General features: G+C 40.9%; 2 long non-coding RNA genes across 2 annotated transcripts in view; both read left to right on the top strand.

Annotated features, from left to right (window-relative positions):
• LOC148221904 (uncharacterized) overlaps window positions 1-25,155 on the top strand; it is a 154,441-nt gene that overhangs the window by 62,352 nt on the left and 66,934 nt on the right. The gene's annotated exons all lie outside the window — the stretch shown is intronic.
• The window catches only part of LOC148221905 (uncharacterized), a 41,569-nt gene continuing 37,902 nt past the window's right edge, over window positions 21,489-25,155 (top strand). The window contains exons 1-2 of the long non-coding RNA XR_015807136.1: window positions 21,489-21,664; window positions 22,892-23,100. This is a non-coding gene — a long non-coding RNA (uncharacterized LOC148221905). The remainder of the gene's footprint in view (window positions 21,665-22,891; window positions 23,101-25,155) is intronic.

Here is a 25,155-nt window from a genome sequence, read left to right as displayed (position 1 = left end):
TTTTCCCCAGCATTTTGCCAGGAGCACTGCATGGCTGAGAGTGGAAAGCGTTCTGAGAAGTCTGAGTTGTTGGATAAATGGCAGTAGAATTAGTTTGGCTATTTCCTTTGAAGAAGCAAAACGCTATTAACTAGAAATGAAATCACTTGCTTGTACCTTAGCACGTACCTGAGAACACAGGTGCTTTTATCCTTTGGTGGCAAGAGTTGGATAAGCACAGAACCAATTTCCTGGGCATTCTGCATCTCAGCACATAGCTTTGACAGTGACCACCCCATCCCCAGATTTAGAAATGTTTCTCAAGATTACTTATTTAAAGGCGAAATTATGTAGCACTTATCTGGATTATTTAATAATATGCAAATTATTTTTAATGTCCATCGAATCTTTAGTTATTTTATTTATGCAGATTTTTCACAATAAGAAAGCATTTCTACTTTAATAGGATGAAGGTAAAAATCTTTGCAGGGCTAACTACATTATTTTTGAATTGTTCAGAAAAAAAGGTAATTTATAGTGTGTATTGTTCTTGACTTAGGTGTTTCTTCATTGAAGGTCTTCTTGAGACTGATAAAAAGCATTTATCCATGTGAAATGACTTTGTTTATTAGGTAAAGATTTTCAAAGCTATACTGCTAGAAAACCAATATTTTTCTCACTATTTTGCATTTATAGAAACAATAAAAATCCTGAGATGCTGGTTAGTTAAATTTCTGAGCACGTCAAAGGTATAGAATTGCAAAATTTACACAAAAACTTTATTGCTAGAATTTCAGTAAACTTGGTAGAAGGTCCTTGTGCATTGCATGGCTCAAGATTACACTTGGCCACATATTGGGTTTGTAATATCAAAATTTAGTTCAGATTGATCAAAGCCTTTGTAATTTCTTAGATAAAGTTGGTTTCAACTGCGGGTTTACAAGAAAGCCTTTACTCAAAGCACTTTCAGGCATTGTTACTACATTTTTTACAGCCTTTTGCTATAGCCTCTGTGCTTGGGTGCTTGATTGCTCCTGGAGTGAATATTGACTTTCTGCTGAGACAGACATGGCAAGCTGATGTGTTTTGTTTAATGTTTAAAAGCTACTCAGAGCCCGAGGTTCACATCCACCTTGGGACAGAAAAGCAAGATGGAAAGAAAAAAAAAATCCAGAAAAAATTTGTAGAAAGAGTTCTCGTTCAATAAATTCAAATCTGTCTCTGAATAATAGAAAAGCAGATTTTGAAAAGCTTCTAAATTGTTCCCTGAACTGAGGTCAAGGAAGAAAATAATGCCATTCACAGTAGAACACAGATCAATAAGAAATCAAAATAGGATGGTGCTTTTTATTGTGGTTATGTTTGACAGCATGAGTTGATGTGGAGATGCAGCCCCTCTCAGTTTAGAAGGCTGAGTTTTTCTGTATAAATAAGAGTGATGTGCATCCCACAGGCCATTCCTGTCAAAGATAAACGCCTGAAGTCATGCAGCTTCTCTAAGTTAAAATGTTGTGTTTGATTCTGCATCTTAGCATGGCAACACACTCTTGAAAACTTGTGACACTTTACTGTTAGTATCACATGCCAAAAAAGTAATTTTTTTCCAGATTTTTTTCCCCCCAGATGTGGTAAGAGCCTCAGCAGCAGAAATTGCAGTAGCCAGCACAGTTGTATCCCCCTCGGTCCTGAGTTACAAAGTCTATTAGCCCCAGCTAAGCTGTATCTGTAAGTGCAAAGGTAATTGTGGTCTAAGTTCAGAAACGGGAAGAGTCTTCTGGCACGTGTGGGTTGCCCTGTGCAGTTGCTAAGACAACTTTTGAGACAGTTTCTTTGGGCTCATCCTGCTCTGGATCCAGCTCTTGCTCGACTTCCCCCCTTTGTTCCCCTGAGCACTGACCCAGGCTGTCCTTCTACCATCTCCTTCTCTTCCCTCTGTTCAGCCTTTCCCTGCTGTTCATATTCCCAGGGTGTTGCTCTGAGCCACCTATTTGAACATTTTCCATGTTGCCACTTCCACACAAGCCCATCACACTGTCAAATGCCTCAGAATATTTCTGCTGGGAAAAATAATGTGGGACACTTGGCAGCAAACCACTGAGCTTTCATAAGGCAGTGCTGTTTCTTCATGCCTCAATCTGTTTGGTCTTTTAAAATTTTTTTTCATATTTTAATGGAAAGTTATTTGGAAGAAAGAAAAGTAGTCATTTTTCAGCTTCATCCCATTTTATAGAGTACCCGCCAAACTATGATATCTGCTATGCCTGGAGGTCTCTCACTTGTTAAAAATTAAGAAGAACTTGCAAGTGTTTGAAAGCAAAAAATGAGTTGCTCAGTTTTTATATCTCCCTCCTCCAACTGGCCTAGCTTTAATTTCAGGTTATTAAAATTCAGTCATAGTAACACTAAATATGGTTAATTCTGTAGGAATTTAGATTAAGTATTTTGAGCCTGCAGACCAAGTTAGATTAAATAATACTGCCATGTGCTAATAAATTTTTGTCTTCCAGGATTCTACCCACAAAGATATTACATTAGAAAATTGAGGCAGTTGCTAGGGTTTCAAGCATATGAATTTGGAAGTATTCTAACTTTGAAATATGTTAAAAAATAAGCCTAAAATGATTCTCTGTGTTCTATTCTCATCAAATTAATTCCATTTGAGAAGCTGCATCTGTAGAGTTTCATTAGCATGACTTCCAAACCCAGTTACCACCCCGCTTTCTGGTCCTTGAGTGATGGAGTTATTGAATTCCTCACTGGATGAGGTTATCTGAAGCTCTGAGGATAAAATTCTGAGAGAGTTTATTGCTCTCATAGAATTTGTGTGGATTACTTACTATCACAAGACTGTTTCTGTGTTATTTATATATATGTTTATGACATCTCATATAAATTTATAAATATGAACAGGATAGTACAGGTCACGTATGAAAGGATTTCAGTAGTCACTCTGCTAAAGCTCTATGGTCCTTCTGTATAATTTTAGCAAACTGACTAATAAAATGTTAAATTACCTGTTTGGTGTTTCCACAGTCATCAAGGTGACTGAAACTTGGATATAGTCTGTATTTTGCATAAACTTTCCTCTTCTTCATCACCTTAGGCTGACTCTCCAATGTGTTAATTCTTCTCATTTATGATTTTTGATATAATAAAAACAGCTTACATAGCAGAGAGAGATTTAATTGCACATTAAACTGCCTTCTCTGCTGAGCTGAGAGCACTCACTATAGGGCAAATTTGAATTAAAGTAGTGCTGGCCATGCTCAGAATTCATTAGCTGTTTAAAAATCGTAATACTGTTAGCTAAACTGCTGTGGCTTTGAATGCTGATAAGGCTGGAAGCATAAATGCTGTACATGCAGCATTGCTGGGCTGCAGAAAGAATGGCTTAACCTGAACTCTGTCTTTTAAATATGCCTGATTTCAGTGGATTAATGCCTGTAAAGAGAAATGAAGATTTCCCATCAGTATAGAAAAACAAAGTGTTCTTTGCTCATGGCAGACTGGTTATGTGCTGCTCTGCAGCTGCCTTTGGTGTGCCCATAAACCTGACACCAGTAACTGGGAACTTGCTGGGAGCAATGCCCTGCTGCCTGTTAAAAAACCCCAGCAGCCTTTTAACACCTTCAAGAGCCAAACTTCTCTACTGCTTTACTACTGCATTATGTTATAGAGTACTGATGCCCATTTAGAAGCAGTAAAACACTTTAACAACTCTAAGTTACATATTTTTTTTCTTAGCTAGACACATGGGCACCCCTAGCGCCTCCTTATTGATCTCTATTGCTCTGCATGAAATAGGCCAAGCTGTCAGTGAAGGCACCTGGGCTGGCTCCAGGAAGATGATGAATCAATAAGTTAAATTTAATTGATGTGGTGTATTATTCTGAATGACTGAACTTGGCCATATGCTGCAGTGGAAGTGTACTTTTTATCTTTGTTTTCCTGAGTCTTAGGCTATAAAACTCTAGGCTCCATCCTTTACTCAGGCTTACTGTACATTTCTGATATCATAGTGCTCTAATATCTTGCTGTATGTCACTGTCATCTGGGCTGCAAGACTAATGCAGGAATTCCTCTTTGCTGTGTTGCCCATATATCCTTTGCACAAGGCAAAAATATTTACCAGACTAGAGACAGAAGCAGCAGTGGCTGAGTAATGTGTGTGCAAAATGATCTATGAATGCAGACCTCGATTGACTGGAAATGAAATACTGTGATAAAAATCCCATTTTTGAAAAGTGAGGTTGTGCCAACGAATGCATTGCCTGCTCTAGCTTTTATAGAAGTTGTGCAGTTTAAGCATTATTTTTTATATACTAACTGGAAGATTAAGAAAACGTACTAGTGGGTTTGGAAAAACAGTTATTGTAAGACTGTTGCCAAATTACACAGTTAGACTTCAATGTATGCACTTTACAGTTTCTTATGCCATTCTGGATTAGAAAAGCTTTTATACAAGGGAGGGAAGGTGTCAAGAGATGGCAGATTTGAGAAAATTTTAAAAATAAAACATTTGTGTTACCTCAAGCTTGTGATGTTTGTAATAAAAATCTAGTTTTGAGAGACTTGCTCTTTAAGCTGGCAACAAAACAGCTCATGGTAAAAATACTGTTTAGCTCTTAGACGTGCTTGTTGTTATGCTGATGGATGTGTACAACCTAAAAAGCATCAGACCAGACTTAGAGACTGACACCCACACCAGCCCCCTTCACTTGGACTAAGAATAGGAAACTCTAAACAGACTTTCTCTAAAAGTACATTGAAGTATCCAAAGACCAGAGTATGTACAAACAGAGACATGGTTTCAATTTGAATTTCATCTATCATTTGAACAGATGTGGAGGCACCTCCAAGCAGGAGAGCAGTGTGGAAGCCAGGAGAAAACACAAAGAAAGAGGCAAAGGTAGGAGGACTTGGGGTGTGTGAAAGTTCCTGTTTTTCCTCAAAGTCAGGTTCTGCTCAATGAAGAGTTGAGCTGCATGGAGCAGCCCTGGAGCTGCCCAGGATTGGCAGGAATTGGCAGTAAATTAAAATTGGGACTGGGGCAGGAGCTCGGGATGCCAAGCTTGGGCCACAGCAGTGTGGTGTGATGAGAGCTCTGGGGGCATACAGAGCTGCCCGGGGTAAAGGTTTGAGGAATGCCTTGGTTCCTAGCAGGGTGTGAAAAGGTTTGGAAGGTTTTCAAACTCGAAGCGTGCCATGTTTTTGGGGATAAAAGCTTTTCTTGCTGTGGGTGGTGTTGGGAAACCTTTGGCCCCAGAAAGGAGAGGGGGAGACCTGTGTGAAAAGGTGGGTGAGCCTTACTGCTGGCTTAAAGAAGTTCCACCCCTTGGGGTTTCATTTAAATTCTGCCAGAAGTTTGGTGTTGCTTTAGGTATGATACATTATAGAGAAGAGCTCAGATCCATTTAATTTTTCAGAAAATCCTGCAGATCCAGGCTGCTGAGGCACAGCCTGCCCAGGAATGGCAACTCTCGCTCCCAGGAAAGGGGAGATTCACTGACAGTGACCTTTCAGCCCTCAGATATTTCATAAATGTGCTCTCCTGAGGTGCTGTTATTGAACTGCAGGCACCAGGACGAGTTCTCCTGCTGGCTGGGCAGCTCTTGCCCATGGACAGGTCAGAGCAATCCTACCAAGCCATGGCTTTGCAAAGGTCATGCTCGCCCTGGCAAAGCCTGGCCCTTGCATTTTAACAACAGTAGGAATCAAATCTTATCAGTAACTGTGACCAACAGAGCTACAGGAGATACAGCTTAATATTCTATTACAGATTAGAACTGCTGGGAAAACCTCTGAAGTGAAACAAGGAAGCAGCACAAAAATAAATAAAAACTCTTTAAGGCTGAGGTCTTTTAGCATTCTGTCTGTCAGTAGTGACTCTTGGGTAATGTGTTGTGGATTTCTGAATGAAACATAAGGATTTCACTAAAAAATCACTAAATTATGGGGTTTTTTTCTTAAGAAAAAAATCCCCTTTCTCCCCCTAAAACCAAATCCAATCAAACAATCAGATCACCCAAAAGCCCAAGTGAATTTTACAGGAAAATTATTGTTTCTTAGAAAGTATTTTTAATGATAGGAAAGAGCATATTCTGTATTTTGTGTGCTTAAGTGTTTAGTGCAAATGTGGGGTTGTGCCAGAGTAGAGGAATTTGAAATGCAGTGCTGTCACCTGGGATGCTGCATTGCCAGCTCTGCTGTGTGGTTGCAGCAGCTGCCTGTGAAACACTCAGGAAGTGATGGCTTTCCTGCTTTCCTGTGGAACAGGCTGGCATTCAGAGGAGAGGGACAGAGAGTAAGAAAGGTAGAGATGCATGATCTCAAAATGTCACCTTCTGTATGTGCTGTGGTTGGCAGACCAAAGATTCTGCTATCAACTAAAGCAGGGCAAGAATCTCTTGGAGAAAGGGTTGTGTTGTATGTAAGAACTCAGAGCTGCATCTATTTAAGGTTTAGAGGCAAGACTGAGTGTCAGTGGTAGGAAATTAAAGCATTAGCAGCCCTGGAACTGCACTGAGAAGGACATTTCTGTTCTCTGTGGGATATCCAAGCATCTGCTTTGCAATCAGGAGATGAATTTTCAGTGTAGTAATGGGAGTGGGCACTGCTAGATTTGCTGGGATTGAGAACAGTACCAGAGACCAGTTTAACTAAAATTCATCAGCCACGTCACTGTGTAAGCTGCAGGTACCTCATGCCTCAGGTTGGTGAAAATCTGCAGAAGCCACACGAAGCAAATTAGATAGTTTACTTTCTGTCATAAGTAGGTGTGCTCTTAAAAAAAATTCTTTTCCTTAGCTGGAAAACTTACCTGAAAGGAAATAAAGCTGAACTAAATGACTCATGTATACATTCTCAGTCTGAAGAGTTGTGGTTGCATGTAAAAGAGTTGTCACATACCCAAGCAATGGACAGGTTATTCTGATTTGCTTGGTTGGATTTTCCTAAGGTGCATTATTAATAACAGGACATTCCTTCTGCCTTGAAAATCATGTTTTAAAGCCATTTCTTAATTCTTGAGACCTAGTTCATGATTCCTAAAGACCTGTTTGAACATCAGGGAAGCTAGGTACAAGTATAAGCTGCTTCTGAAACTGGTGCTTAGCACTTGTAAAATCCTGCTGAAATAGATAAGCTGAAGCATTCAGAACTGGAGGAAGGTCTTAAATTTGACTTTCCTATGTTCATTTGTAAAATGAGTATTGGTTTTCATATAGTACAATGCATATATTCAGTAGTGCTTTGAGGTTCTCTGTTATATGAACAGATACATGTGGAATGAAGAGAGAAAAGGAGGTTCTCCTGTCTGCTTTGGGATTTGGCTTAAGTTTGATTTATTTGTTTATATGGCCCCAAGGCCAGAGAGTGTGAGATGAGGTTCTGCCACCAAGGCTATGCACATTAAACTTGATGGAAGGCAACAGAAAAGGTTGATAGCAATGGTGTCTATTGCCAGCCATAAAGGTCTGCATGGTGTTCTTGCATTACATCTCACTGCCCGTGTTAAAATGCCCTTGGTTCCTCACAGTCGTTTCTATCTTAATAAAAACGTGCTGCTTTTCAAACTGTAGAAAAATTCGAATGGCAGCTTGGTACTTCTGGTAATAAACTGCTGCTGCACTCATCCCAGCAGCTACAGCAGAATTCTGGAGTAGCCCCAGGCAGGGCCCTGCACAGCCCTGCCAGGCTGGCTCGCCCCTCCCTGATGCTGTAGCACCACTGAGCCAGAAGCAGGAGCTGTAAACTTTAAAATATGACTTTTTCAGCCAGAAAGCCTTTTCTTGCAGCACTGAAAGCTTTTCCTGCATTTCAAGTGAGTGGGAGATTGTTTCTCCAGTCATAAGTCTGACTCTAAATACTATAGCAACCAAAATTAGGCCATACATCATCCTAATAGTAGCTTTCAAAGAATTCTTTACAGGATCACTTCAGACCATACAAAGCAGTCAGGTTTTGAGCCCAGTCACTGAGAATAGCACCATCATGAATGTATCACAGGATGAAAGGGACTTGGGTGGCAGGAAACAACACTACAAAACTGCAGGAAGAGCATGGATAGGGATGTAGCTGTTGACTGTGTTTCATCTGTTGATTCGTGTGATCATGTTTGGCATTATGGTACCTTCACCATGGCTTTTATCAGAACTGCATTTGCTGTCTCATTGCCTTTCCTGAGGGAAATCACAGCATGATTGGGGTAGGAAAGGATCTTTCAAGATCACCAAGCCCATGGAGGGCAAGGTGTATAAATGTAAGAGGTGTCTGTCTGCCCAGCAGCCTTGCTGGCTGCTGTGTGTGTGTTGGGCTCTTACCAGGCTGCTGCAAGCCTGGCTGGCCTCGATGGACTTGAGGGCCTTGTAGAGTGATGTGAGTGGAGCTCACAGCTCCAAGGAGAAGTAAAAGTTCTTGCCAAAGCAGTGAGGATGTGTAAATGTATAAGGATTCTCTGGAAATATTTCTTTACATAAATAGCTGATAGGCAAGTCTGCAGATAGATATGAAGTTAAGGCCAAATTTATCATACCAGCAGGCTTTGCTGGGAGTACTAAATATTGATGTTCATTGTTAGCATGTGCATCACATTGTGTAGCATTCATCTCAATATAAATACTGAAGCATCTGACAAGGCATTACTCACCATGTATAACCTGTCAGAGCTTGTCACTGTAAATTATTCATACTGTTGAAACCTCTTTAATTAATGGTTAAGGTTAAAAAAAACCCAACAGATTTTTATTCCTGCATGAGGAACAAAGTTATGTTTTATTTTACCAGTCAGTGTGTTAACCTAGTGAAGTTGCCTGACTAGTTTTACATATGTCTGTCCACATTTCCAGTCTTATAATGTCTTCAAAGGTGGAGTTTTTTAGAATTTTCATAGTTGAAAATAATATATTTGATTAAAAATTAATGAAATTTTTGTTTTTAAATTCTTGGGAAAAATCTTTGGGAAAAGTCAATGAAATGTTCATAGATTTTTAAGGACTAGTGCAGCCTGGCAAGGAAAATCTTTAAATATTTTAGATTACAGTGCCACTTAGCTTAGATTAATAACCCCAGTGCAAATAACCCTAGATTTTTGGTCCACAGACAACTTTTCTGTTGAAGAGTAGAATTTGATATTAAATATCTGTGCAATATCTCTTGGGTCCTGCTTATAAGCAGGCTCCTTGCCTGGGTGATGTGAATTTCCTCTCTGGTGGAGCTCATGTTTAATAGCACAGGAGGCCAGGGGCAGAGCTGCTGTGCTTTACTTGATTTTAGTCATTTGATACAACTTCTCTTCCTTCCCCAGCTCAGATTTTTGTACACATGAAGCTGAAGTCAATTGGCAATAAAAGGTTATCATACACTGGCTAATCTATCCAGTTATGTCTAATTAGAACTTGGAAGGAATCTTGTGGAAGCACTAACAATCCTAGAGAAGATAATTAAAGATGAAATATAAATATAACACCCCCCTGGAGGGGAAAAAATCAATCACATTATTGCATTAAAAGAAAGATTTTGAGCCTTGACTCAGATACCCTTTGTGTTCTGAATTGCACAACCTCCATCTGAATCTGACTTTTAAAAAATTAACTAGTAGGAGATTCTCCTAGGTAACAACTAGTGGATTGTGATTCTTTGTTTTTTTAAAGAAGGAGAAATTTATTTCCACTTCAAATGCAGGAACTGGGAAGCCCAATTGCCAACTCCTTTTTGCAGAGGTGCAGCAGGAGTGGATCTGCAACATTCACAGAGTTCCAACAGTGCAAGTAAGGGCAGAACAAAACTTTGGTAGGGTAATTATTCCCATGGCAATACCCAGGTGCCAGGGCCAGGGCCATACCAGTCCCTGTGCAGCCCCACACAGGACCTGTGCAGGGACAATGGGACAGGGGCAGGCAGCTTGGTCACACAGGCCCAGCTTGATCTCATCTGGCTCTGTCACCTGCACATCCCACTGTCCCTATGGATATCTCTAGAAACAAGCCAAATGTTACTTCCAGATACTTCGGGGAGTCTGAAGCTAATAATTTTGCTTTGTTTCATTAGCCCAGCTGTAATGTAGCAAAGCTAATGCAGTCATATCCCAGTTAAGGTACCAAGCAGCTTTAGCTGCTTATCTGCCATGGAAAGAACCACATTCACTTTTGTGATGAAAATTAAATGTGGAAATAATTCCCTTTTCCTTTTTGGAATATTACTGTGCTATTAAATAGGCTTAAGACCATTAAAGAGTAATGACATGAAGTTGCATGCATCATTATTTTAAAGGAGATTGAATGAAAATATACTGTCTATCTGTTCCAGCCCTTGCCTAATCCTCAGTTTAATAGAGATTTGTAAGGGCCATGATGCATAGCCATTTAGCAATGAAGCAGTCTTCAGTTTCTAAAGCAGGAGGTTTAGTATCTACACTATGAATGAAGCAAGCATAAAAGACATCAAAGATCCCGTTTTCTCAGTCTCGGTAACTTTAAAGTTTTTCTATTAGTGTAGTCCTACCCAGAGAAATGAAATACAAAATAATAGTAGAATATCACATTCTTTGCTCTCAGTTACTTAATGTAGCAGGTGGTTACAACTGATTTCTGTAGTTACCTGTACTCATGAATTGCTTTAGGTTCCACTGCCCTGGTTTGAGCAGTCTGGTGCTGGTGCAGTGTCTGGTGGCTTCCCTGTTGTACTGGTGGGGAGGTGAAACAGGAAGGCTGAAGATCAATCAGGTTTTCGCTCCTAAATCCCCTGTGGTAGCTTGAGGCACTGAATCTGCATCTTCAAAGCGTGTCAGCTGAGCTGACTTTTAGCTATGGTTCTGAAAATTAAGGGTTTATAAATATTTGTCACTGCTGAATGAATAACAAGATAAGAGCATGGGTCATCATCTCTTACCTCTGCTGTACTTCTCTGAGCTTGGAAGTTGTGTGTGTGTTTGTGGAAATCAAACAGCTCCATTATTCCATGAAAGGAAAAAAATAACCCAAAGATCCTTCAATGCAAGACTCTAATTTTATGTGAAGGAAGCCTGACCTACACTGTCACTCATCAATGCATTTAATGTACAAAAGCTGCCTTTTGTCACAGAACAAAGAAGCTGGCAGTCTGAGGGGAATCATGGCCCCTTGCCCTGCAGATCTGCTGCCTCTCCTGTGCCCGGGCTCCCCCAGCTCATCCTGCCCTGCCAGCCTTTGGGCCACAGCTCCCACAGCTCCTGGGGCACCTCGTAGCACTCGAGGGGAAAACTGTGGGATGTATGTCCACACAAGTTTATAATCTTCCTTCTGGCACATCTACATTGCTTGGCCTGGTTTATATTTTGATAAATCTCCCTGGAATCTTGGATCAAGCCTTCACTTAGAAAATAGTGCAGTCTCCTTAGGGTGGCTGAAAACCTGGTAGAGGTTCCTTCTCTGCTCCTGCTCTGAGAGAAAACGATGCACATGAACCCAGAGCTCTCTGAAAGGCTGCAGCTCAGCTCCCTGCCATGCAAAAACCTTCAGCAATGTGAATATTCCGTGCAAACCAAGGCAGGTCCTGCCCTGTGGCTTACAGAGGGCTGGGAAGATGCAGCCACAGCCTGAAGTGCCTGCAGCTCCCCCAGCCTGGGGGTCTGAGGCCTGGAGAGAGCTGGGAGGATTTGGTTTTTTTTTAGAATATCACACTTGCAATTTATTTTGATTTAGAGGTAGAACTAGGTTATATCAGTAGGAAATATTCACATCAGAGTTTCCTTCTTTCATAAGAAGGGAAGAAATGGAAAAGGAGATATTGCCAAATAACTGGAACACGTATTCAGCATAAAATATTCATACAAGAAGGAAATGGGGTCTGTGCTTAAAAAAAGCGATTGTATGCCGTGATAGCAATTATGTACATTCAAATATTGTTCTTTTCTTCAAATCTTGGTTATAAATCCAAAATATATAATTAATCATTCTATCAATAATGCATTTCTAATTTTAAGGTATGAAATAAAATCCCCTTGCTTATTTTTATAGGCCAGCCCTTTAAAAAAAGTCCTTCTTGGCATTGGGTCTTCTCATGAGACACAAAGAAAAGATCAAGAGGCTGAAATCTACGATAAATTGACAGGGAAGTTCCTGTTTGGAGAATGCAATGTGTTTGAAGTTTTTATGGATCCCAACTTTCCTTTTACCACAAAGGAAAAAAAGTGACTGCAAGATGAAAGGGCCTCGTTGACTGTGCAGACCCACGATGGAATGCAATTTCATCTCTTTCAGTCACCATTTCTGCTCTGAACAGGTTAAAACAGAAACCCATTAATGTTTGATTGCTGCATGGAATAAATTGGTGGGCTCAGACTCACTGGGAGCAGACTAGCTGCCCATTGTATGAAAACTACCCTTACAGGTGACTAAACTGATACTTTTGTGAGCTGTCTCAGCTTGACAGTGAGTCTAAGGCAGATAAGAAGTGAAGGTTGCCTTTATCAAGGGACTGTTTCTGTCTCTGTTATGTTGGTTTCACGGATCTCATTGCTCTCCACTGATGTCCTAATTTAGCATGACATATCTGGGGCCATGCTATCCTACAGGGTCTGGTGCAAAGTGTAACAGTGGGCACGAGGAGGAATTTCCATGGATGCTCATCTGTAAAAGGTGCAACTTCAGTGAGTTGCCATAGTTTGAAAAGCCTTGTTCATGTTGTTCTTGAGGTAGATTGACAATTGGTTTGGCTTGAGAAAATCATTACAGTCAGTGTAAGGCAAAACCAAAATTGAGTGTTCTCCATTTTTTTTCCTGTGGCCTCCCTCCTTTCCCTTAATGTTTAGACGTTGTTAAACCCCTTTTCCTTTTCCAAAACCTCTGTTGCATTTAGAACAAGTAGCTTGTCCTTTCTGTTATAAATTGGCACTTGTAGCAACACCTTCAGCCATATAAGCCAGTTACACTTACTAATCTTTCCAAGCTCTCAAACTTGCAAAAGTGGCCAGATTCCATTTCTGGAAGTCCATCATCCCCACACTTCACACATTTGTGGCAGTTAACACTATTGCATTCTGTAAAATTAACTTTCTCAGGTTTGCTCCTCAACTTACACATTTCTCAATGAATGTTGGGAATTTATTTCCTATTTATCAGGATTTCCAGCAGTAATATGTCCAAAAGAGGGCACAAGCACAGAGTTTATAAGTCTTAGTCTTGCAGATTCCTCTATTGCTTTACATCATTTGTGTTATTGATAAATAACTGCTCAGTTTTATAGGAGGGTGGTGCAGTGTATCTGAAGATTTTAATCTGCCCTCCAACACCAAATAGCACTAAACAGTTATGAGGCAGAACTATGAAATGAAAGCGTCCACACCAATTATCAGTAAAAAAATGATGGAGGAGCAAAAAGGGCAGAAGAGGAGGCAGATTTACAGGTGGCTTGGCAAACACTGCACAGCTTCTTCCAGCCCTGCTGCAGAGAATTGCCTGCTCCTCCCTGTGATGGAGGAGAGGTGGGCACTGCTGGAGCTCGGCTCTCTGGGTGTTTGCTGCTGCACTGGAGCTGCTCCTGGGGGGCTTGTTACACAAAAACAGTTCTCCAAGCCTAGAAGCACAAGCAGGGATGAAGTCACTTTTACTTTGTTAGGAAAAACTGTGATGAGACGAAGTGCAGTGTAGGTGTGTCTGGGAGTCAGCCTGCCTAAAAATGGTTTATATAAGGAGACACAGAGGTGAAATGCTGCAGACTTGCTCGCTCTTTAGAACAACATCTCACTTCTAACACTAAATGTTCAATTTGGAATCTTGATCACTAGTAGCTCAGGAAGACATCTCTTCAAAGGTGCAAATCAAAGAGACCAGTATTCACAGCTGAAGTGCTCTCTAAGAATTTCACTTCTGCTCAACTCATCTCTCAAACTGAATTTCAATAAATGCCTCTCTTGGAGAAAAAAAAAAAGTAGTCTTTAGCTGAAATTATTTGTGGAAGTGAACACAAGCGAGAATGAAGCTGCTGAGGAAAACAATTTCTTTCTTCTCTCTTACCTAGCAGGGGGATTCTTGCTGAGGTGAGCAACTAACTATCAGGGGATCTGATCAATAAAGCTTTTGCCTACCATGAAAGTAGAAGACTAAACACAAACTGTTTATTATATGATTATAAAAGGAAATGGGTGTTGAACTTCTCATTAAGGGCTGCTTGGAGAACAGAGCCCCATTGTGCTAGGGCACTGTACAAACAAATACTGCAGGAGACAGTGCCTTCTTTGAAATGTTTATCCTCTTGTAGGGAGCCAGAGGATGGAAATAGCTTTGAGAGGTTAGTCTTCAAAACCCTAACATGCAGGCCATGTAATCAAACACCCACTGGGTTATTCATTGATTGTTAGTCATTCACAGTTGACTCTCAATGACAAACAAACTTATTTTCATTGTATCCCTTCATTTGTATTCATGGCTGTTGGGCATCTGTGAAAGGGAGATAAATGTGAAAGCAACACTGTGCTGCAGCCATCCTGCTCTCCCGGTGGGATGCAGCACTGGGATCATGCCTGCCTGCTGGAGCCTGGCAGCCAGGAACCTCCCAGTCCCACAGCCAGGGAGCAGCACAGCCTGCCAGTCTCTGATTCAGATTGTCACCAGGGCACCAATTACTCCTAACATACAGAAGAGAAGTTAATTTTTCAGTTCAAGCCTAAAAATGCTTGGCCGTGTTATGATAATGGTGATGACAGTAGATAGGAGCCCAGTTTTTTCTTTCTATAGAATCAAATAGAGAGAAAATATCAGCAGAGTGGAGGTCTTCAGTATAATTTTTGTGATCCTTACCTGAGGTTGTGAATTACATGGATGTAAAATGAGTGTAAAAATAAAGTAGAAAATAGGGGAATATGTGCTGCATAGATGGAGAGGATAGAGGAAGGCAAATGAGTGTATAAAAAAGAATAATAAACATTGCTACCCAGAGAAAGCTTTGTTTTTGAGACAGGGCACTGGACTGTGGATGACTTGACCTTAGCTGTTGCCTCTGTTAAAAGAAAATGAAATACAATAATATCTGGCCATGAATTATGCTAATATCTACATTTACTCCAGCTAAAAATAAGAAATTGTTATAGCTGAGGATTCAAGTCTGTAATGGTGTTTACCAAGGAGGGCAGATTACAGATGGAGAGTAAAACATGCTTTGATGGTTCCAGCTATTCATATTGTATCACAAAATTTGGAATGAAATTTGGCAGCCCAGGAAGCAATGAATGGGTTTCTTCTCTTAAGGAAGTTCAAGTCATATGAGACATGTCTTTAGAGCAAGACATCCAGAACTGCATCTTTATTCTGGATCTTTACATTTCTTTTTAGGTTCATCTTTCCATCAGACTTCTCCTTGAAGTCAGTGGAAATGGTGACTGCACATAGCCTTCAGGATGGGACTCAAAGGAGTCCTTGTATTTTATTTGTCAGAAATCCTAAATTTGCATCTAGGTTGGAGCTTTTTTTTCAGAATTTCTTAGGAGGACTGAAATTTCTGAGATGGACTTGAAGGAACATAAAAGCAGAAGAGCAAACAGTTTGTAAAGTGATGCTTTAGTGCCTTATGTTGCATATTTTTATGAGGTTATTTAAAGTATTGTGATCTTCATCCAGACTTGGGTCCTTGAGTATGCCAACAGATGAGAAAATATTGTGTTAAAGCTGGAAGTGGTGTGACTGTCTCAGTGATAAAGTGGATTTCCCTAGACTTTATACCAGAAGGGCTTGGCTAAATACAGTACTAGGGACAGGCCTAAAAGCCTTTTTGTAACTTCTGGATATAAAGAAGAGAGAGTTAAGGTACAAGGAAAGTATTAGCTGAAGAGTATGTATTTACATCTTAACTTTTATATAAAGTGCTGAGGTCATGAGTTAAGTTATATATGGTTTAATGCACCAAAATTCTTGCATGAGCTTTGTTAATTTAAAAGAAGCCTGCTCCCCAAAGCAGTACTTGATGCAGGCAAATGTTTCTATGTGCTCCCATGAGCATGGTCCAGAGAATCCGTGCCTCTCTGCTGTCCCTGTTCCAAAGGACCCCGAGTTTCTCCTCAGTGTGGGGCAGGCACAGGGTGTGATGTGTCTGAGAGCAGGGAAATGCTGCTGGCTGGGGTGTGACCCTCCACTGCTCCTCACCAGCTTTGTTTTGGCTCCCTGTCCTTTCACAGGACTGTTTCTAATTGACACATGGACGCTCAGTGACCTCCCAGCACAGTCGAGGTTTGTGAATTGTCAGAGTTAACGAATTCTCACAAAACCTGATGCCTCCACTTGGGAGCAAACGTTCCTGTCTGCCTTCATGCTGCTGGAAAGAGGCAAAAGCTGCTGCCAATGATGAGGGGAGGAAGGGAACTGGTAACACCTGCTGTGTCCCACCTTCCTGGCTCTGCTGAGTGGTTTCACAGCAAGTCTAAGTTATTCTCTTGACAGAGTTATTTATACACTCTGTGACTCAGCTGTCTTCTGAGGGATGGCAGCTTGCCTGAGAAACAAACTTTGGGCTGCCACTTGTGTTGTTTTTTCCTTTAAATATTCATTCCATGATGTTAGATCAGTGATGGAAGTGCCATAAGCACTAAAACAGAGATTGAAAAAAAAAAAGAGTGGAAATTGTTTATGTTAATCATAAACTGAAAAGATGGTCAAAAGTGATTTGCTGTTTGTATGTTCCTTCCTTGTGTCAATAACAAAAGATCTGTTTCAGGAGGATTTAAAAATAGGAAGTCAGTGTTTCCTCTGGAGCCTGAACTTCATTTTACATCTGCAGTTTCTGTCTTGGTACAGTGATTTCAGTGGGTGCTGTAAAATGGTTCCTAATTTATAATAACAATGAAAAATCAGGATCAGTTCTTCCTTTGTTGCCATGGATTATGAAATTATTTCTTTTGTGTGAGGCACAGGTAGAGCTTCATGAGATGTTCCTTGGATTTTTGCATGGGCTGTTTGCTTGAGAGGACAAAATTTAATCTAGGAAGAATATTTCCATTGTTTTTGGGAAAACTAATTTTGTAAGTCATTGTATTACATGACTTCACCCTGGGTTTTGTGATATCATTTTGCTGTGTGCTTTCATTCATTTGTTTGCAGTAAGGTTGTTTTTGGTTTTGGGGGTTTTTTGTGTTTTTTTTTGCGGAGGGAGGGACAGTATTCCTCCCCATAACCTGTGGTCTTTTTCTGTTCTGTACAGTAATTGTTTTGTATTCCCTTGAGGCAATGAGCCATTCCACTGGTGGGAGATAGTATTTTTTTTTTTTTTGCAGTGAATTATGTGTATAAAGAGGCAGAGTATGTGAATTGGGTTTTAAACTTCATTGCTGTTGGTTTTCACCTTTTCCAGTCTTCTTTTTACATTGTCTTTTTTAACCTAGTTCCTGTGATTTTGTGGTGTTGCCTTTGTTTTTGCTGCAAGATAATGGAAGTTTAGCTGTGTCAGATGTTTGCATGCCTGTTCCTTTAATCCAAGTAAATTAATCTTTATGAATTCAAAATCATCTTTATTCATATTGTCCCTGTTGTTAATTTAAAACAGAAATCCCTTACCAATGAAGCAGTGCATTCAAACAAGAATTCAGAATACTCACAGCCAGATTATTTTGGTGTTACAGTGTGCTCATACAGCAATGCCTGGAGCCTCTTGGCTATAATACCTGTTACTGGGATGGAAAATCATAGTAGGTGCAGAGGATGTGTTCATCTTTGACTGCAGCTAAACATGCCATCTGTTTGATCTTCAGCTCAATTTTCTTTTTTTTTTAAAGTAGATCCCTTGGTGAGAAGGAGCTAATTGCTGGCCAAGGGGGCTCTTTTAGCTTGCTGCAAGTTTCTGCCTAGCATGGGTCTGTTGCAGGTTCTTTGTGCTGTCTGAATCCAAATAATCTCCCATCTAATGAAGGTAGAATGTGTAGGGGAGGAAATCCTGTGCAGAGGGGGATGGATACTGATCACCCATGTGTGAGAGATGATTTTGTGTCCTAGAGGGGGGACTCTCAATCTTTATTTTACCTTAGAACTGAGTAAATACTGCTACTTGTAATCGGGGTTCCTCTACTGCACAGGAAATGCTGAGAAACATGGGAAACGTGTTTCTCTCTTTTCTGGATTTGGTGTTCTGATTGTGTCCTCGAGAAGGACATTTACTTCTCATGGTGACAGTTTAGGTGGCTGTGGGTGGCTGCAAGCAATACCTAAAGCCAAGAAGATCAGAAGGGACATTTCACTAGGGCTAAATTAAAGTGGAAAAGTCAGGCTAATTCTAATGTTTCACAGATGGAAAGGCACAAAGTATTTGACAAGCTGAAAACTTGGTGTGATTTCAGTTGCACGACACTAATGTCAAATAAGCAATTATACAGAAGTCAAATTTCTCCTGTAAATTTGTAACACAGTGGAACATTATGCATAATTGCATTACATATTGTTTTAAGGAAGAAACTCATATTCCAGGCTCCATTAGCTTTCAGAGTCTTTGAAATATATCTGTTGAACACATCCTAAAAAGTTAGAGACAAGATTATCATTGATTTTTATTCACAGCGAGAGATTTAGTGGAGAATTGTTGCTGCAGTTTCAGTTATATTTCTTTACATACCTGTTGCTTTAAATTTTGATATCTCTATTCTCAAGATCCTTGCTTTCCACCAGTCTGACTCTGGGTAGAGTTTTTGACCCAGTTAACAGTGACTCAGCCATTGCTACTCCTGGGTTCCAGCTGTCCTGTTGCCAGAGGTTACAGCCTGTGCAGCAGAGATGCTGGAGGCAAATCTCTGATTCTGTCCTGCCCCTGCAACTCACAGTCTGACATTTTAATGTGAATGGCAGTTTAAATATCCTAGGCCATGCACTGGAGTGTCTGAGGAAAGGGGCCATGGGATAGTGATCTGAATGTGAAAGTAGCTTAAAATCAATTTGGTCACCTGGAATCCCATTATCCCTTTTCTCCTGGCAACTTCAGACCAAACACTGAGCTTGTTCTGTCCTTATCTGCACTAAATGTCCACTGTTTGTACACACATAATGATTATTATCTAGAGTCAGAAAGTTGCCTTGAGGATGTGTCTGCCTCAGAGGTGCTGTGAAAGAAAAGGAAAAGACTCTAAAGATCAGTTGATCATCTGATATCAGATTACATATAAGGTTATTATTCTTCTGTATCATGAGAAGCTGCTCAGGTGTGTGGTCTCAGCTGTCTTAGGTCTCAGGCTGAAAAGTTTTTTGTACTGTTCAGAGATGGGGGTGGTGGCTCTGTTTCCCAGCGTGCATTGTCCTTAATGTAATGGTATTTCTATTAGACATGTAAATTCTAAACTAGGAAGAGTCTTACTTCTAGATAGTGCTGCTCTGAATCAATAGGATTAATCAATTCTTTCTGTCTGTTACTTTCCCTAATTTCTGTTCTTCTGAATTGTTTTGTTTTGCTAACACACTGTGACAATTTAGGTCTGTGGTTTTGGGTTAGAAGTAGGGCTCCCTCTGTTCCCATCAGCTCTTCAGCTTTTGAAAACTAAAAGCCTTTGATATTTCTCTCTTTTTAAACCCAATTCTTAAAAAGAATAATACAATATAAATTGCTGACCAAAATAACCTTCTGAAATGTGGTTCAGAAGCAGAAATTCAATTCTGAATGTCAAAGTACTGATAGGAACACCAGTAGATCTAGAGTAAAAAAATTACTAATCCTGTTTCAATGCAGAATTATGGTTTAATGAGAGGCATTCCACAAATGTTGGATAATGCAAAAGAAATGAATATAAAAGAAAAAGAAGATCAGTATTTCTGCTTACCTTTACAGATGTATATACCTGCTTTTCAAACAAAGTCATGACCAACCTATGGAAGCTATAATACAGCTAGAATAATACAACACAAATTGCCTGATCCTTGTGGATTGGTGTATTTAGTGCTCTGAAGCCTTGCCTGCCTCCATTATGGTCCAGCTTGGCAGGTGATAATGGGGGATACATGGTAACAATGTTTCCTAGTGCTTTACAATATTCAGATTTTCTGTATTGTTGTAATACAGATTTTGTTGATCCATGCTGTGAGTACTGACCTGATATTTTTCCTTCTCTGTCTCAATCACACTGTAAATAGGGGAACCACAGTAATTTCTAGGAATGGATATAATTCAGTGGAAGCTAAAGCATGTTCTCCATTTGCTCTGTGATGAAAAGCTGTATAAGAATCCCTCCATAACAGACTACTGATCCTTATAAAATGCATTTGGACAAGTTCACTCGTTGTCAGCCACTGTCAAAGAAAAAATTCTTTCTTTCCTCTCAAGGTGAAGTGTTCTGAATGACAAGCACAAGAGAAATAATACAGTAATTTACTGATTTAAGGTGTGGGAAGTTGATTCACACTTTACAGAAACAGCAGTGATTGTCAGTCTACCAATGAAGGATTTTTTGCCTTCAGACGAAGGGTTGCTTTTGACATATTTACACTAGAGTTTATTAAATAGAGGAATAAACTGAACACCTAATTTGTGTTATTGAAAGTCGGTGTTTGCATATACAGCTGTAATATTTAGACAAAGACAGACAAAATTTAGACAAATTTACAAATCCTGCTGGGGCCACTATCCTGTGATGGTAATAACTGCTGACAATATTGCACCAAGCTACTGAATGCTTCCCCTTTACTTGCATTGTTTTGTGCAAAAGTATTACATATATTCTGCACAGGCCACGTTGACTGATACAATTCATCTCTTTTGACTCCTTTATTAGTATTTTTGCCCTTTCAGACAACCAACAACTAACAGCATTTGAACAACCCAACTAACAGCATTTGGAATTCTCCTGGAAGCTCATTCTCGAAGTGTAGTTCTTGTAGGAGTTGTGTTTGTAGGGCTGCCCTAAGACTGGGAAGTTTTGGGTTGCATCCTTCAACCTCCTGTTCTGCACAGGGTACAAGGTAATGAGAGAATGCATCTGGAGGGAAAAGGGAGACTGAGAAGAAGCAAATATTCTCTCCTGTGTGGCAGCTCTCTGACTTAGCTGCTGGGCTTACAGGAAGATGTGAGGGGTGTTTGGTTTCTGCAGTCTCAAAGCACAGCTTTTGGAAATGTCAGGCTCCTGCTCCTGGCTCCTGCTGAGCACCAACCATGGCAGGCAGGCAGCCCCTGGAATTTGCTTCCCTTTGAGTCCCCAGCTGAAGCAGACACGGTGAGCACTGTGAGCATCCCTCCCAGGCACAGCACACAAGTGGAGGTGTGTGTTTCTTCAAGAGGTGAAGACTTGATAGAAAACGCTTGCTCTGTTTCAGATACTGCAGGGGTAGCAGTTCACTCGCATCTTAAAACTGCCCTTAAGGAAAGGTATAAGTCAATATTATTTCAGGCAGAATAAAAGGTAGAGTGTGCTAATAGAATAATAATGATAGAAGCACTGAAAGGCTGTCTTATTGCCTGAGACGACTTTGCTGCAGCAAGGCAGGACTAGCATTTGATCAAATCATTAACTTCTTGTTTTTGAAGGTGCTCTCTGTGCCCACGTGTGGGTACCTCACCTGCCCAGCCCCACAGCTGCTGGCCCCGCTGGCCAGTTGAGCTGTGTCCCCCAAGAGGAGCTGCCAAGCCCTGGTAGTGACACTCTGAATGTCCACAGGGGCTCTGCTGTGGGGTGGCCTGACTGCACACAAGCTCTGCATGGATCTGTCACCACAACCTGGAATAGAGTTACATACTCTGCTTGGTGGATGGTAACGAGGTAAGAGGCCAAAAGATTCTCAACCTTGCCATAAATTGTGTCTCAAAGTCCTGCCTCTTGAATTTTACATTCAAGAGCTGTAAGGTAATGATAGGAGAAATTTCAGTATGGATAGCTCTGCTAATTGAGCTAATAATACCTTCCAAGGAAAAGAACAGATAAAAAGCACAACAGGATTGGATTTCTGCTGGCTCCTAGAACAAAATTCAAAGAGTAAATTTTTTTTCTGGGATGTATATTCATTCCTGTCTTTGTGTTTTCCCATTCTTAGTTCTGTACTTAAAATAGTAACGCCAGGAGATGTAGGAAAAAATGAGATTGTGATAGAAATCCTGAACTGCTTTTGAAAGCAGTGCAAATAAGCAATCAGGTTTCAAGGAGATTAGTCTGTAGTTTCAAACATTTCCAACATGAGATGTGTATATGTGTTCCTAAAGGTTTGCTGGTCACATGAAGGAGGATCTTGACAGTTTTTCAGACAAATAGAGAAAATAAAAACAAATCCTGTAAACCAGAAGTGGTTTAGCCATCGAAGCTATCACAACAGCCTTGATGGTGATGGGTCAGGACTCCCCAGGGCAGGAGGGGGAATGGAGCTGCAGGAAGGGTGAACAAACTCCCCAGCAGGTGCATGTTGGCATTTTCCTGGTTGTTCCCCTGCTGGGACACTGTCCATGATGATCTGCATGCACAGAGCTCCCTCTGAGCTGTCTCTGCCTGCATGCAGTTATTCCAGATTAATTACTGCTCTTTCCTAAATGCTCAGTGTACTGACCTGGTGCTGACATTACAGGAAAAGCTAGGCCTGGTGGGTTTCTTATCACCACGTTGGTTCTTTACAGCATGAGAGGTGCTGCTGTTCCTCTGTTTTGAATTTTCCAAGGACAAGCATTTGTGATGTCAGGACTGCTTTGGATGTCTGAGTTCTGGATGGAGTGACCTCCTGGGAGGGATGGCAGGGCAGCAGTGGAGCAGGACAAGCTCCAGGAGTACAGGACACGAGCTCTGGGCACAGGGGCCAGTGGGACAAGGGCAGTGGCATTGCTGCAGGCAGACAAAGGCACTCATGGGCCAGGGTGTGGAAAGCAAAGGGGGAAGGAAGGGCAACTTTGTAAGGACACAGTGGTGGGAAAGGAGGCAGGATTTGTTTTGAAATCAGAAGATTTGTGTTTTGTATCCAGAGAGTTGTGTTGTTCTTGTTTCGGATTTTGTGTTCTTTTTAAACAGCTTTGGAGACTGAAGCCTTTGTGTGCTCCTGGCACGTTGTCCCTGCAGGCTGCTCTGCCTCCAGCTGGCTCCAAGGCTGCCTGTGGGCTGCTGTGTCCTCTCCTGGCTTCCACCTCACCTGCATGCCCAGTGGAGTTCCTCATCTAGCTCCAGCAAAGTCACCACTAGAGCTTGCCATGCCCCTCACACTCAGTCCTTAGCATTACGAGGTGAGGATCTGCAGGTGCAGCATTCCAAGTGGATTCCTGATCTTTTCCTCAGGAAACCCAAGCAATCTCCTACCTGGGTTTGTCCCTGTCAATGCTCAGTGTTGCTAGAGGAACAATCAGTTATTTGAATCTCCTAAGAAGTAATTTCAGCCCTGAAATGTTTTATGTTCATTTTCTTTGACTTAGCTGGACCAGATAATGTAATATTTAACAATTTCCTTCTTGCAGCTAAGCGGGGAGTTGCTAGAGATTGAGAGAGGATAAATATTCATGTAAACCTTCACTAAAAATTTCAATAGTTATTTCAACCAAAAACATACCTTTCTTATGTCTTACGTTACTTCTTAGATATTTGTTCTGTTACTGTGACAAGACCACAAATTGGTGTTGCAGCATACACATCACTGGACTGTTTTCTGATGGGTGCTCCCCTGCCTCTGGCTGCTCCTGTCACTGCACACAGGTGCCTGTGAGGATGCTGTGACAGCCAGGACTGACCTCAAGCCCTGCTCCTCCAGGGATGCTGAGTCCTGCAGAGCAGGAGTGGCTTTGCTGCAGAGGAAAAGGGGGCTTGGGGGCAGCTGAGACACAGACTGTGTCTGGAGTATTGGAAGAGGCAGTGTCCATGCTGGCTGCTAACTGTCCTGAGAAATCTGGTATTTCAAGGCAGCTCTGGGACCTTTTTGTGTCCTAGGCTTTCTGAGTTCTTGTTGTGACTTATTGAGAGCTGTTATTTGTGCACTTCACGAGGTTGCTATGGAATTTATTAGGCTGAACTGTGAATGCAGAGAGCATTTGCTTTCAAAAGAGGAAGAAATATGGTTTGCAGGGCTGCCTACAGATATCAGATATGCAAATTCTGTTTCTTAGAATCTTTAAAAATATTTTTTTTTGCCCACATTTCCTCTCCATACTTGGAGTTTGGAGAATTTTGCTTTCTAATTGTTTATTTTGGGGAGGGTTATGTGAGAATAAGAAGACAGAAACTCATGTCTGACAACTCCCAATTTCCTCACCAATGTACACAAGGGGCACTTCCTAATAGCAGCAGCCTTCTCCACACATCTGTAAATGAATTTGTTTTTACAGTAAAACCAGGAAGATTTTGGATTGATTTGGGGAGGGATTTATTCAAATATACAAAAACAAATATAAATTTTCTGTTTGAGGTATATTACTGTGAGCAGGAGAGACAGCAGAAGTTTACCTGGAGCAGGATCCATGAACCTTGGGGAATTTTAGGCAGGTAAGATCTCAGAGCAGCAGGATCATGTTTGGGGCTTGCCTAAAGACATCTTGGTTCCCATCTTTGAAACTGGGAATGTAGGCAGCCACTGCCAGAGTCTGGGAAGTCCTGGATCCCTAAAGATCCCTGGATCTGTGAAGGTGGGAGGTGGAGGAAGTGCTCTCTGTGAAATAAGGTCAGGCTTGGGTTTTGTGTAACAGCTCAGCAACACAAGCTCATGTTTTTTGGATGCAAAAGAGCCTCTGACTAATTTGATCTGTGTGATGGGACAAGAAATAAGCTAGGGCTGAGGTAGTTTTAGATTTCACAAGAAAGACTTAGTTACAGAACTGTAAAGACTGGAAAAGGAAAGTGGGTGGAAAAGCAATATTTCTAGATTGCTTAGCTAAAGAATAGTCTTAGTGCAGTTGAATAACAGTTACAGATGGAATTCCATACATGAAAAGAAATACAGCTCTGGCTGATGACCAAGCAATGTTCTTCAGAGTCTCATAAAAGCAAGGTAAAAATAGGATTGTTAGAAGATAATTCAATCTCAAAAATATTGGAAAGTATTTTTCTAAGAGAAGACCTAAGGAAAGTGAAAAGAGAAGCTACCCAGGGACTAGCTGTGGTGAGGTCTTTCTGCAAACAGATTGTAGAGTTATCACTTCTTTACTAGAAGAATTTTGTAAATTCCTTGGGGATAGTTTTCATTTGTATCTGAAGGAGGAAGTCAAGTTCAAGACATTGAAATATAATGCTGAAAGGCAAACTGAAAAATAGAGACAGATACACCAGAAATCCAAGACATCCTCATACTATGTTTT

The sequence above is a fragment of the Sturnus vulgaris genome, chromosome 16 (assembly GCF_052056855.1).
Source record: "Sturnus vulgaris isolate bStuVul1 chromosome 16, bStuVul1.hap1, whole genome shotgun sequence".
NCBI classification, from domain to species: Eukaryota; Metazoa; Chordata; class Aves; order Passeriformes; family Sturnidae; genus Sturnus; species Sturnus vulgaris.
This window is presented reverse-complemented; position numbering and strand designations above follow the sequence as displayed.